The sequence below is a fragment of the Chelonia mydas genome, chromosome 1, assembly GCF_015237465.2.
Source record: "Chelonia mydas isolate rCheMyd1 chromosome 1, rCheMyd1.pri.v2, whole genome shotgun sequence".
Taxonomy (NCBI): Eukaryota; Metazoa; Chordata; order Testudines; family Cheloniidae; genus Chelonia; species Chelonia mydas.
This window is the reverse complement of record NC_057849.1, coordinates 181,132,718-181,148,736: the sequence shown is the minus strand read 5'-3', so window position 1 is coordinate 181,148,736 and position 16,019 is coordinate 181,132,718.

Below are 16,019 nucleotides of genomic sequence, written 5' to 3'. Positions count from 1 at the left end.
TTAAATCCACTGCAGCACAGTGGTCAAGCATGCCATGGAATTCCAAAATGGTAATAACTGACAACAGACCACAGTTCAAGAATAGGGAATTCCTGGGCTTTGCTAAAATGTACGACTTTCATCATATCTAGTCCCAGATATCCTCAAGCCAATGGATTAGCTGACTGTGGAGTATGTATAGTGAAGAACTTGCTAAAAGACAAACAGATAGAAGAGAAGATACATATTTAGCACTAATCCAATATAGAGCTACATTGTTGTAATGTGGAAAGTCACCTGCTGAACTTGTCTACGACAGACGTATAAATAATCGGTTACCAGATGTGGGACGAAAATGAAGGATAACTAAGGAGTCAGTGATAGTGAGGAAAAGACTGAGAAAGTGAAATAATACAAAAAAAATAATTACAATAAAGGAGTCAGATTTCTTCCACAGTTAAAAAACAAAGACTCAGTGACAATATGGCAAGATGATCAGTCAACGCCACAGTGACCAAAGAAGAGTCGTCGTGCTCATACTCAGTGATTGCAGATTAAGGCAAAAATTTACAAAGGAATCATAAGCATTGGCTCTAGATACTGGACAACTTGGCTGAGACAAGGGAAGAGAATAGACATACAAACTAAAAACAATTCACAAACTGATTCTGCTACTGGACATGAGACTCAACAGTCTATGGCAGACGAGGATTTAACTAAAGAGTGTTTGCAATACAGCCAATTGCAAAGATTGCTGAAACACCCTAAAAAAAGTGATTGAAACATGTTAGGATTGTGTTTAAGCAACCTGAAGAGTTAAGTCGGTTACTGTATTTGTAATAGTTTGATAGTTTAAGTGTTTTAATTCAGCAGGAAACTTAAAGGAATCTTTAAAAAAGGATGATGTACGGTAGAGTAAGTTCTACAGGAAATGTAGTAATGCCACATTTCCTGTACACTCTACATGTCGTCTTTGGTTTCTGGGCATACTTACTGCTGGGGGCGGGAGAACAAAGGGTAGTTGCAGGATGAAGCTACACAGAGTAATAGGAGGTTTTATTACCTCATTTCTGTACATAGTTATATTCATAATAAATACTTTGTCTTGAAACCAATCTGCTTCTCAGTAAGATACTGCAGATGTAGCTGGCCTACAAAATTGTGAAATTCACTCTGAGAACAGAGCATACTTGTTCTGTATGTAAAGGGAGGACTTCAGTGTATTGCAACGCTAATTCAAATCTAGCAGCACATACTTTCCAAATGGTTGGGGGAAAATGCTCCTGGAATGAGATCTTCTTCCAGGCTAGAAGGGGTTAAAGATCAAGACGGGGCAAAAATAGAAGTTCCAGAGCTGAACCTCTTTGAATTTTGTGGACTTCAGATTCAAATCCCAGGTTTTCAGATGCAAAATTAGAAGTGGTCACTTTTCCAAATGTGGTAGAAATTTTGCAAAAGCAACTTGTAAAGTATGGATGCCTTTTATCTAACCCTAAATGTGACCTCTATATCTGATTAATCCCTGAGTCCAGCACGCTTCCTCCTTGGTCCATCTTCAGTTCAAATTGAAAAGGCTCAACTGCAGCAGCGTGTTAACTTTAGTAGAACCTTTTGGATTAAAAAACACCCTATTTTCAGAGGTGTCCAGACAGTATAATTCAGGGTTTATTGAAGCCAAGTAGCATTTGAGATTACAAGATTCAAGATCTGATTTGAAGATAAGCCCTGGATAAAATTGCACGTTGAAGTGTTCTGTGTCTGTCGAAATACTTATATGGCCCCCCCCACCATATCATCTGAGCAGTTCTCACATATTTAAAACTAAAAATAACCATGACAATATATTTGATTGCTGCAGAAATGAAAATAGCCGGTTCAAGAACTGTGAACTCCCATGTATGGAAAAGAAAGAGGAACAGAAAAGCTTTGGCAAATGAGTTGCTTAAATTTACAATTAAGTGAGAAACTCAAGAGACCACCTCACACAGTAGCCAATAGGTTAATCATGAATAGACACCTAGGGACAACTTTCTTTAACAAAACTACCAAAGCTTTATTACCTCATAACAATCCTCACTGACCAGAAGTGGCATTATAAAATAATTGCTTTTACTGCTGAACAGAGATCCAAGAGTCTCTGAATAACCCTCATTACTGGAGGAAGAATTTCCTGAAAGTATGTGCCAATGAGCCATTAATCAGAAAAGAAAAGAAACCACCAGATTTTTCTAATACCAACTCCTTAAATAAATGAATTTGACAAGAGCAAATAAGGAGTAATTACTGCAGAAAAATCAAATGCTGCTTCAAAGGCTGAAGGGGACAGATGCCATATAGTGTTTTGTGGAGTTTTGTAGCATGTGTTGAGTATTTTCATTGTTGTTGGCAAAATAATTATATATAGATTGAAAAAGAAGCTTTTCCTGGTGAAGAAAAGGTGCCAGGCAGGTGCATCTTTATGTTTAAGGAAAAATGGAACAATGGCAAATGTAGAAGAACCCAGGTGAAAGCTGTGTTGTCTTCAGTAGGACTTATTTCAGAGTAACAGCCGTGTTAGTCTGTATTCGCAAAAAGACAAGGAGTACTTGTGGCACCTTAGAGACTAACCAATTTATTTGAGCATAAGCTTTCGTGAGCTACAGCCCAGCTCACGAAAGCTTATGCTCAAATCAATTGGTTAGTCTCTAATGTGCCACAAGTACTCCTTTTCTCCTAGTAGGACTTATGCATATGTTTAAAATTAAGGACCTACTTAACTGCTTTGCTGAACTGGTGCCAGAAAGGGATGAGGGGGAAAAGGGGTTAATGCTCCACAGAAGCACATCCTGTAAAATAAGCTACAGAAGGTGTTTCTACATTAAGGGACTGATCTTGCATTCCTTTTCACTTGGGAGTTTTGGGTGTTGTATAGTAATGCCCTGATCTTTCTCAGAGTTAAGTTAATGGAAAAAATCCTATTATCTTTGATAGACGAAAGAATGGATCCGAAATGTGGAAATATCAGTTATACTTTAATCAGGGTTCAAAAATTTGATTTTGCTATGGTTTTTGAAAGAAATATGTTCATGAATAACATTTGGTGTTGTTTTCTTCAGTATAATTCTGGAATTTTATTTCTGTGTTTTAGCTTAAGCTTTTAGACCAAGCTTGTGGGCATTTATAAATAGGTTGGGAGTATGTATTTTTCAAATATTTTCAAGGGAAAACAGCAATGGAGAAATAGGAGAAAGTCTGAAAGATAAATCCTTCTGGAAGGTAATCAAGTGAAGTTAGATTAATTTTAGGCCTACCAACCTTGACCACGATCTTTAAGAATGGGAGATGGAGCTTTCTTAGTAACTGATCCATATCTGTCATACTCAAGACAACAAAACATATGAACTACCAATAATCTCACTGCTTTTACAATGGAATGTAAAATCCATTACTTTGGACCCAATCTTCACACAGTAAAACACACAAAACACTCTCAGTGCCTTTGGGAATGTGAAGCTAGAGGTCCTTCCTTGTGTTTATTTCTGAACTAGCAATGTTCATGTATTGTGATGAGTGCTGTATGAAAAATCAAGATGGACAGATGATGTTTTTATTGTGAATTCTGACTAATCCACTTTTTGAAGTTGTCTGTCAGATAGATTGTCAAGAAACATTAGAGGTGGGATAATCAAGGAGTTGGATAATGTCCAATGCAGGAAGGGAGACTATAAAGAGAATAAATTAGAGTTTGACAAGGTACAGTAACTGAAATGCATATGAGCCAAATCCTGCTCATCTCCTTCACGTGAGTTGTTCCCCGGAAGTCAGTAGGACTATTCATCTGAGTAGGGTTTGAATATGAAAGGAATAGTTTGTCTTTCAGTTCATAAAGTTTCTTTCTGCTTCTCGTGTTGCATACACTTTCTAGCAAAGTATAATGGGCATCAGTAAGGTTGTATATTCAGATTCTGGGGGAATTCAAATAAACCCAGGGATTTCAGGATTTATATATGGATGTCATGTGTCTTTTTTTTTTTTTTCTGCAGGAAACCATATTTGGGACTGAAATAATGAAGGGTCTGGTTTTGTCATTTATTTCCATTGTCCTGGAACAGAAATACAAAAAAAGACCATACCTTGCATTATTTTGAAACCATTTTGGGCTCCCTAAAGCATTTTTTAAAAGTCTGTAAAACATAAAAACAAACAGTGGAACCCATGCACACCGCTACTCATGAAGGGTAACGTTAAAATGAGTTCAGTTTCACAGAAGTTCACACAATAGAGGCAACACATTATTTTACAATGCAAAGTTATATTTACAGTAAGACCTGGATGACATTTGTTGTATAACTCTTGGATGAGTCCCTTTCCTTTCAGAATTTATTGCTGGAAGCTGCTGAATTCAATAATATGACCTTGATTAAATACTTGAAATAAAAAAAGATGAAATGGGATAGATGCTGCAGCAGCTTTCAATTCACATAAAGGGCTATTGTGTTCAGTAATGTGACTGTGAAAACTCAAAGTGGGATTCTTATTTATGCTTCTTCAGGGCCAAATCATGTTGATTTTGCTCAGACGAGCAGTGCTATGAGAGTTCCTTAGGGAGTACTTGTCTGGAAGTAAAATATGAAGAAGCTGGCTCTTGGAGACTTGTGGATCTGAATCTTGGCTTTTGGCCAATATTACTTAATTGAAATGAAGACCTAAACTAAAATTATAGTATTATTTGCCAATATATACCTGCGATTCCTACAAGTACTTCTCAGTTTTTTTAAATCTCAGTGAAGGAAGATTCTTATAAGTACACAAACGAGACACATTATTGCAAATTACATGATAAACCCAATATGTAGTTTATATAAGGCATAATAAATTGGAGTGCATTACCAGCCATGCATAACATTGCTACATACAGCCCCAGAAAGAATAAGCAATGCAGTTAAGGCATTGCAAACTGTGCTAATAGGCTTGTCAGAAACACAGTAAAGATTTAGACAAATTAAGTAAAACTAGAAAAATTCCATTGTGTAGCCAATAATTTTGAATTATTTTCAGGGCCGGCCCACAACATTTTGGCACCTCAGGTGGGGCACTCAAATGACGCCCCCGTACCCCCTCACTTGGGCCAAAACTTTGAAAGGTCTCAATTCTGCCTTCTTCCTGTTCTACTGCTCTCATGGTACTGCTCTGCTACCTACCCCAATAAAGGAGAACTAACAACTTAAAATGCCTTGTTCAAAAATTTTAAGTAACACTTAACTTTCAAAGGCCTGAACAGCAAATGTAACCTTTCTTGTCTGCATAGTAAACACTGGCATTTTTATGTTTGAATAATCAAAGTGGTGCTTTCTGTGCCTTCTTGGTTGCAAAGATTTGAACTGCTTCCTGAAGGTCCACAGTCTGGGTCAGCTCATGCTCTGTTGAGATGGTTGCAAGGCCGACCAGCCTCTCCTGTGTCATTGTGGAGTGTAGATGTGTTTTTATTAACTTCAGCTTGGAGAAGCTGCGTTCTCCACTGGCAGCTGTTACCGGAAGTGTTAGAAGTATGCGCAGAGCAATAAAAGCATTTGGAAAGAGGGTGGTCATCTTATTTGTGCACATATATTCCAGAACAGCCTTTGGAGTTGATCCTGCTGAAATGTATCTTGAAAGGGCTTTCAGTTCACCACCTAAATCACTCGCATCAATATCGCACATGTCATCATGTGTCAACATGGTCTCTAGTGCCCTGCATTGCTGGTGTAGGTGATCTTCAGGTATAGTGAGGAGTTTTGGAATATCATACAACATCCCAAATATACTGCTGTGTTCCTTGAGCTGCATGAAACGTTCTTCAACTGACGGTATTGCACAATCTAGCACCTGGTTAAAGAATTCAACTTTGAATTGTTGTTTGGGGTCTCTTATGGGATTGTCCCGTGCCTCGTAATCAAAATGCCATCTTCTTCGGTGATTCTTGTATTCTTGAAAGGGTGGGAAAATAGCTTCAGTGTGAAGTTCCTCTGCCAACTTCTGTGCACTCTTCAGAACGTTTTGAAATCCCTCATCTGACCAGTAAGGCTGCAGGTATGACTTTGCTTTGTCCAGTTGTTCCATTGCTCCAAATATATCAAGGTCAACACCTTGGAGTCTCTTGCTTAAAACATTTATTTCAAACAGTATGTCATACCACAACACTAAACCACACAGAAATTTGAAGTGATGTATGTTTCTGGTGATTCCATTTCCTTCTACCCCTGTTCTCCCACGAACAGTTCCTGTCATAGCATTATCCTCCATAATGGCAACTATGGCATCATCTATCTTCCCAATTTGGTGTTTGATAGGCTTTATCACCTCCACTCGACTTTCCCATCATGTGACACTCAGTGGTTTCAGTGTCAGAGAGGATGTTTCCAGATGTTGCTTCAAAATTTGCCATCGATGAGTTGATGCAGAGAAAACTACATAGATGCTTTGAATTACATTAAAAAATTCAGCAGCCTCACTAGAAGCTGATGCTGCATCACTGACCACCAAGTTCAATGAATGAGAACGGCATGGGACAAAAAAAGCTCAAGGGTTTTAACTCTTGGATCCGTGTCTGCACTCCTCTGTTTTTTCCTCTCATGTTGGCACCATTATCGTAGCCCTGACCTCTCATGTCAGCTATGGCAGTTCCCGTATCTTCCAGCTTTTTAAGAAGCACATTTATCATACGAGTTCCTGTAGTATCATCAATGTCAATACATTCTAGAAAATGCTCTCTGAGAGTCACCATTGCAGGGACATTTTCACTAGGTTCTGTTGTTGTTACAAAATGCACCATTAAAGTCATTTGTTCCGTATGGCTGATGTCAGGCGTGCAGTCCGGAATAACAGAATAATATCTTTCTGACTTCAGATCTGCCACATTCTTCTGTTTGACTTTTGTTGCCAGTAATGGTATGATCTCATTTTGAATTGTTTTTTCAAGGTAGGGGTGTGTGTACATTTCTTGGGTGGTGACTCTTCTTAGATGCTCCTGGAGTACAGCATCAAACTCAGCCATCAGCTCCACAGTTTTAAGGAAGTTTCCATTGTTTGGCAGATACAGCTGATCTGAAGTGCCGCACAGTGCTAGGTTTTGGGTAGCAAGCATTCTCACAATGGCAATGAGCCTTTTCAGAACACTTTGCCAGTAAAGAGACTCTGATGCAATCTTCTCTTGATGCTGATCATCTATGGTGGCCTTTAACCTTAGTCTCATTTCAAGCTCTTTCCACCTATGGAATGCTCTCTGGTGATTTGCTGACTTCTCATGGCATGCCAGATTTCTAGCCAGATTTTTCCAGCCCTTTGTTCCTGTAGAACCCAATGTGGCTGGAACATTAGACTGGAAGAGTTTGCAACAAAAACAGTATGCAGCATTCTGGGTTTTTGAGTACATAAGCCATGGCCTCTCCACTTTGTCACCATTGGGGATCATAAATGATCTGGAGGATGGTGTGGATTGCACCCTCAGCAACTTTGCAGATGACACTAAACTGGGAGGAGAGGTAAATACGCTGGAGGGTAGGGATAGGATACAGAGGGACCTAGACAAATTGGAGGATTGGGCCAAAAGAAATCTGATGAAGTTCAACAAGGACAAGTGCAGAGTCCTGCACTTAGGACGGAAGAATCCAATGCACCGCTACAGACTAGGGGCCGAATGGCTCGGCAGCAGTTCTGCAGAAAAGGACCTTGGGGTTACAGTGGACGAGAAGCTGGATATGAGTCAACAATGTGCCCTTTTTGCCAAGAAGGCCAATGGCATTTTGGCATGTATAAGTAGGGGCATTGCCAGCAGATCGAGGGACGTGATCATTCCCCTCCATTCAACACTGGTGAGGCCTCATCTGGAGTACTGTGTCCAGTTTTGGGCCCCACACTACAAGAAGGATGTGGAAAAATTGGAAAGAGTCCAGCGGAGGGCAACACAAATGATTAGGGGACTGGAACACATGACTTATGAGGAGAGGCTGAGGGAACTGGGGATGTTTAGTCTACGGAAGAGAAGAATGAGGCGGGGTTTGATAGCTGCTTTCAACTACCTGAAAGGGGATTCCAAAGAGGATGGCTCTAGACTGTTCTCAGTGGTAGCAGATGACAGAACAAGGAGTAATGGTCTCAAGTTGCAGTGGGGGAGATTTAGTTTGGATATTAGGAAAAGCTTTTTCACTAGGAGGGTGGTGAAACACTGGAATGCGTTACCTAGGGAGGTGGAGGAATCTCCTTCCTTAGAAGTTTTTAAGGTCAGGCTTGACAAAGCCCTGGCTGGGATGATTTAATTGGGGATCGGTCCTGCTTTGAGCAGGGGGTTGGACTAGATGACCTCCTGAGGTCCCTTCCAACCCTGATATTCTGTGATTCTATGCCAGTAATCTTGTTGGATGGAAACTTCTATTTTCATTGTCTTTGGGGAACATGAAGTTTTTCACTTGCTGTGGCCCATGCAGTACAAGGAAGTCCCTCAGGCTACTGCTCAAGTGGGTCCACAGTCCTGGATCATCTAGACTTAAGGAACTAAACTCAGCAGCAGCTGTTTCTTGCACCTCCACCTCACTCTTCTCTGATCTACACTTTTCTTCAGGAATGTGCATGGTTACATCCATTTGAGATGGAGATATGGATGCTGCAGTAGCTGCCAGGTCACCTGCACTCTGACTAACTGGAAGATCAAGCATCTCCTCACCACTCACATCCTCACTGGGGCCGGAAGGCTCACTGTGAACATTTGTGTCTATGTATCTCAGGAGAGCTCCTTCCTGCGTAGATAGAAAAGCTTCCTTTGCTTGCTTGCTTTTTCTGAATGCTGCCCCAGAAGGGCGTTTTCTTCTTTCACTCATGACTGCTGTTCTGTGCCAGCTATAGTGGCTCTCAACACTCAGTTGAAGGGGACAAATAAGCAGGCTGGTAGCAGGGCCTGAGTGAGGGAAGATATCAGCGTCTTAAAGGCCTAACTGGCTCCTACTACTTCAGTTGACTGCCTGTTCTCCTCAAATGGGTTCAGGGAAGCAGCAGGAAACAGGAAGCTCCCTGAGATGCTGGTGTTAATCAGTCCAGGCTCCTGGGGGTGCTAGAGAGGTACATAAGAGGTTCCTCCTCCTCTCTCTCCCTGCAGCTCCTGCTGCTTTCTGTTATTCCCTCTCACCTTTCCTCCTGCCTGCCTGTTATGTCGCTTGTGCCCTCCTTCCTCCAGCACAGCATCTCACCATCTCTGTGTATCTACAGCAGAGAGAATACATATGCACCAGCAGCAGACACAATTTTCTACACTCTGGGTCCTAGTGGCACCCCCCCCCCACAGTCTGGCACCTGAGGCGGCCGCCTCAGTTCTCCCCATGGTAAGGCCAGCCCTGATTATTTTGATAGCATATCAATTTTGCTTTCAGCATGACTAAAAAGGAGGCTATTATTTAATATCGTTAGGCCAAATCCTACTCACCTTTCTCTGACAAGCAGTGCCACTGAAGTAAATGGTTGTGCATCTGTTGTTGTTATGGTAGCATCTTTGAATCCTGTCAAGGATCAAGTCCCTTTTGTACTTGGAATTGTATAGAAATGTATCAGTGAATTCCGTGCCTCAGAGAACTCCATCTACGTGTCAGACAGGATGCAACAAATGGATAAAACATATGAATAGAGTGGGCGTGGGGGAGGATGCGGTGGTAATAAAATTCATAGTGTAACAGAAAAGCAGAAGTCACAGCTTACCACTTGCCTACTCAATGCCAGATAAAAGTGATTTGTAGTATCACGATAGACATGGGCTAGGGTGGTGACTTTGTAACCTTTGATGGGGAGTTTCTCTTGTACATGGGAAAGCAGCAAAGAGAGTCCATAGTGAATAAACCAACAGGATTTGGCTTCTTGAAATTATTGTACATGTAATGGAACTCAAAACGTATCCTCTGACCTTTGCAATTCTGTGATTTAGTACTCCTCAGATACAGCAATATAAGCATCATATTAGCAATTTGACAGGTTACATTGAATGACATTATTAGTTTATGACCTAATTAATTCTAATATAAATTCAAGAAACAGTGCAGGATAAGTGATTTGCTCTGTTTTGTTAATCAATAATTTCAGGGTTTTGAATAGTCTGGCTGAACTTCTGCTCTTTGCGAATGTTGTATTCAACTATATAAAGACCTTACCCAACTATCTGAAGGTAAGAGACCCATTAAAGATTGGGTTTAAAGGGCAGATTGTAGACTAAGGGTTTAAGGTAGGGTTTGGGGATTTGGTAGGGATTGGGATTAAATAGTAAGAAAAAAAGGGTTTTCTTGAAGGTGAATGGTAAAGCCTTGTCATGTGACTTTGCTGACCCTGCAGGAAGGGAGGCAAAAGTCTGGGGAAATCTTGTGCAGGAAGAGTGTTTAGAAAAAATTATATATTTTTACCACTGCGTTTTGAAGAAGCTAAGTGGCATGGTTGCTAAGTGTATTGGCTTTTCACCCCTTGGAATTTGGATTCTAGTCCTGGGACATGAACAGATGTAGGGAAAGGAAACAGCATTTGGATCCAAATCAGGATTTTACTTGGTTTAGGGCTTGGAGTTTGGGTTTGAGGACCAGTCAGGGTTAGGTTTGTGTTCAATGTTGATGAAACCTCAAGAAATACTGTCATGGGATTTTGACCACAAAATAGCAGAAATCTCATTAAATCAGTTGAAATTCAAGATTTCCACCACCTTCAGTAGTAGGAATCACAGAAGCTCAGCACTTCTCATCAGATTTCTGTCATAGTCTCATATTTAACTGTGACCTAGTATGAAGGCAGACTGATTTTATAGATAAATAATGAGGTGTGCACAAAATTATCTAATTATGTTGGGTGTTTTCATGAGAGACCAAAAAGACACTGAAGAAATGGAGCTTGACTAGGCTGTGTAATAATTACTTTATGAGCTTCAAAAGAAAGCTGAATTGATTCCCCCACACCACCAAAAAAAAAAAAATTGAAAGAAGACTGAGGGACTGACTTAGAAGTGACATAATCCATTAGTCTTTTTGTTCAGTCCACTTAAGGCTTCAAATACAAAAATTAATTTTGAATGTGATGCGGTGAGCTGATAGCCCAACTAAGTGCTTTTATACACAGTCCAGCTTTCTGTTGGGATCTCTGAATGAGTATATTGTAGTTAGTGTAGGGGCTTATTTGATTCTACAGTAGAACTTTCATTAAGATGTTATGGAAAGATATAATCAGAAGTCTTAGGCATTTTAGGGTCAGATTCTGCCATGTTTACTCACACTGAGTAGCACCTTGTTCTGTTAGTAGTGACGTTGACTTCATGGGGTTAAATACTACTCAGTGTGAATAATGGTGACAGAACCAGGCTGTCAGGGATTATAATTTTTCTCCCATATCCCTTCACTTGACCACACAGCTATAGGATGCTACATAGTTGCAGAACCCAAACCTTTGACAGTGGCGTGAGAATGATATTGATCATCCGTAATGAAATGTGTGCATATGTGTACTATTATAATTCAGCCCCCTTATGAGTTATGATACACTCTTTAGTTACATGATCATATACTATTTCTTCCACAGGACCCGTGGCTCACTCAGTGCACTGGATAAATGGTGATCACTGAATGAGAAGCTATTCAATATTTTGTTTTTTCCTCATTGTTCAGTGTGTGCCCCCCTGACTTATTTACTACACACTATTCAGACCCTGGTGTGAATATATCACTTACTCCTCAGGGAATTCTGCACCATTGTGAGTGAGCATAATTAATAAACCATGCATATTTTTTTTTTTTTTGCACAGAAAAAGCTTCTGCCGGAAAGTTTCTGAAGTTCTGCCTTTTGCCCACCAGAGGGCGCTGTGGCAATAGAACAGAGCAGCAGCTCCTGGCCAGCTAGGGAAGAGAGAGAGCCTGACTTCTTCACAGCACCTGTCAGGTCAGGTCAGGAGACAGTGGCTATGGGGAGACAGACAGCATGGGGCTGCTGGGGGGGTCAAGCAGGGGCTCATAAGGGCTAGTGTGGGAGGACAGACTGGGGCAGGGGCTGAATGGAAGTGGAGGTGCAGGGCCACGTGGCGACAGGAGGGTGTGCAGGGCCACATGGGGATGGGGTGGTGGTGCAAGGACACCTGGGGGTGCAAAGACACATGGGGACAGGGGCAGATGTGCGTGACTGAATGGGAGAGGCTAGGGGTCAGTCATAGTCTGCATGGGGGAAGCTCCCTAACAATCCCTCCCAGCCCCACTTCCCAAAAAAAATCCTGTTCCATACTTTTCCCACCCATACCCAACAACCCTCCAAGTTCACACCCAACCTCCTTCCCAGCAATTACTTCCCTCTCCCTCAGCTCCTCCATTACCCCTGACTCCCCCAAGCCTTTGTACTGCTTCTGAGGGGTGCAGGAAATACAGTTCTGTACTGTAGTTTAAATGAATTAGTACTCAGAGTTCTGTATTAATATGCTTAGTAAGGAATCTATTTGTCAATAAAACATTTCCTGAATCTTTTTTGTTGTCTGTATTGTTATACTCATATTTGCTGACAGGTATTTTGAAATAAATGACCAAAATAATTGAAATTGGTATGATTACATTGTATTATTTTGACAAATGAATATTGCAGAATTTGAAAATATTGTGTGCAGAATTTTTAATTTTTTGGCATAGCATTCCCCCAGGAGTAATCGCTCAGGGGTGTAAAATATCCACACCCCTGAATGGCGAACAATCTCTATGGCCAAGTGTCTGGCTAAGCTTTGAAGGAGAAGTTGTCCCTGTATAGACAGAGCTAGGACGATGGAAGAATTCTTCTGTCAACCCAGCTACCCCAGGAAGGTGGATTTTCTACAGTGATGAGAGAACTTCTCCTATTGCTGTAGTAAGTGTCCACAGTTATGCACTGAAGCTGGGCAGTTATAGTGGTTTAAACGTAGACATAGCCCTAGTTCCTTGAGCTTTTCCACTCCCCAGGCTCATCTTCCAATCTGTCTTCCCAGACTTCTACTCTACAGCTGTCTCCTTGCCCAGTCAGTCCCAGACATTCCCACAAACAATTCCCAGTCCTAGCCTTCCTCTTTGGAAGGCTCTTTGTCACAGTCTGTTCTGTTCTCTTCCCTGTCCTCCCATCCAGGTCCAGCTTGTCCCCTCTCATTTGAGTCAGGTGTCACCCTCCATTGCTCCTCGGGAGCCAATGAGGGGCAATGAGAGCATAATACAGTCTCCTTGCTCTTAGTTCCTGTGCCCATCATTGCAGCAGCCAGGCTGCAGGAAAATTCTAGTTCAGCCTCTGCAATCCTGGGAGGGAACATGTGCAGTCTGGTCAATCCATAGGAGTAGTGAGGGGTTGGGGAATGCTTAGTGCAGATAGAATCTTTTGAGAATTTGGTTGCCAAACTCTAACAAGTCTCTACTGAGCATGTGTGAATGAGACTTTTCAGATGTTTGTAACTTAGCCAAATATGAGCACTTAAAATGGCAAATACCTGATACCAGAATGACCCTCTTCCCTTGCCAGCCAAATTCAAGTCCTTGGTCTTAAAGCCTGGAGGCTCAAGAGTGCCTCAACAAAATAGATTCATTTTTTAAATTTGGGCAAAATGTAGGTTTCCATAATCTCCTTTCTGAAAATGGCAGACACCTGGCATGAATAATTTTAGCCTGAATGGTTAAACTTTGGCTAAGTTATAAACAACTGAAAACATAGTCTTATAATGAGAAATATCAGACAACCTTAACTACAGTTGTCGCTACCAGTTCTGCCTGTAATAAAAGCAGAAGAAGCATGGTTAAAGTTTTGTGCTAAAGTGCAAGTTGGGGTATGTATTGCTTTGGGGTATTTATTGGAAATGAATGTGGAAGCCTTATGGAGCATTGCAGTGTGTTATCAACCATGTTGTAGACAATATGAAGATGGAAAGGAATGCACAGGTCTTTCCCCATCGTATTTCCATTCTTTTAAGGATTTGGTGCCACTTAAACTGCCACTAAACATAGTTTTGGTTTGCTAATGTAACATTTACTTTCTACACACCATATATGGATGACATTTCTGAAGTTAATTAAGCTTTTGTTAAATCTCTACCATACACTACTTTTTAATTATCATTATATTTGTGCCTACAGTGCTTGCTATCAAACTATATGGAGTTGTGCTGTTAACACAAGGTATTTGCTAGATGATTGACTATATTAGAAATTATTTGACAAGAACTTGTATGGTTTTGGAATTAAAAAAAATCTAATTACCATCCTTATTGAAGATCATAGGGCATAATACATTCAAAGAAGGCTAACAAGCTCTGCTATTTTAACAGAGAAAATCTACTAAATTAAACTTTTACCGGTCTTTCATCCCCAAGTTTTGTAATTTCATCTCCATGCTTTGTTTGCTAATTTTAAAATAATGTGTGCTTTGTTTTCAGCACATGCTTTTTCACCATTCCATTCCATTCACATTAGAACACCTTTTCCAGAGTGGGACAGCAACACATTTGATTATTGCAATTGACATCATAAAGCACTGACTTCACAAAATGACCACGTGGCCCTTCTCTGTGGGTTTGGGATTGGCATTTTCTGTTCACCTGTTCTTTGGAGGGGAAATTTTCCAAGCTTTTTTCATAATCCTCAGTAAAAGTAGTAATTATCCTCTGAGCATACACTGTTAATCTAAAACAAGAAACATACCTTGATACATATGCTGTTACTCATTCACTGATGATGAAATTGTGTCAACAGGATAGTGCTGATGCTTTACACTTGAATAGCAACTTCCACTTGATCTCCAAGTGGCTTACAGGTATTAATTAAATCTCACAAATACTTATTTTAGAAATCAATAAACTCAGGGACAAAGTTCAGGCCTAACTTTCATTGGTGCACACATTTTTAGTTGTCTTTGTTTTTGATGCTATACTTTGAGACTCCTAGGGCCTGATTGTCAGCAGGGCTGAGCACTCACAAGTTAATTTGTTGTGGGTCCTAAAACTCACTCAGTTAGATAAAGTGAAATGTCACAGGCAGCGAGGAGACCAAGTCTTCTTTCATCAACAGGGGACTTTAAGTGAATCCTGAATGGATTGCACAGAGAAGAAGGGTGGGAAACACTTTTTGGGGTAGCTAGTTAAATAGGTAGCAGAAAAATCCCAACCCTCTTTTAATTAACCATTCACGTGGCAAGAAAATAAATCGGAGAAGTGGGAATGGAAAGATCATTCCTACTTTAAATTAGTCATGTGAGGCTTGGGTGGAAAGGAAAACCTTGCACCAGTTCTCAGAAGGCTGAAAAAATTGGCTCCGACAGGGGTGATTTCTGTCATCATGGAACCTTCACCCAGAGCCCTGCCCTTGAGTTCTCCGGAGCACATTTCTAAGGTCTGCTAACAAAAGTGCCTCTGCTGATCCTAGCGATTGTAATGTGTGCATTTCAGTTACTGTATAATGCAGTATGTGCCGAAGGTATGCATTACATCCCCAGCAGTCTCTTATATTGTTGGCTTTAAGAGCAGAGAATACTGCATATGAGACCTGACTTCCAGTAACGATTACAGTTTTCCTTTACCTTGGATAACTGATATCCTGCAGCAATTTTCTTCTGATGCCACCTCCTTTATATGTAGGGTTCAAAACACTGAAATAAGAACAAAGGTATGTTAAAGGGTTCCCAACATTTTTGCTTCAGTACACAATTATTATTTTAGGTTGTTGGTAGTCAGGATGGTGAGTGGCTAAATTGTATGAGCTGTGATGGTTCCATGGAAACCCCCTCCCACTAAAAATACAGGGAGACAGAAGGTAGACTTAGCTATGTTTTATCAAGTAAAGAAAGGATTATAAGGCAGAGTTAGTAAATTATTGAGAACTCAGTTCACTCCCACCTACCCAAAACAAGCAGACTTTTTGTCTCACATTTTCAGTGTACTATGCTGTTCACTATGTGATATGAACAAAGAGTTTGCTTAGCTTGTTTAGTTTAACTAGTTTTTCAATGGCCTGGTCTAGCCAGTATTTGCAAGAACGGTTAGTGTATTTACATCCAAATTCCTTACACAGTAATTTAGAGAAAATAATCCT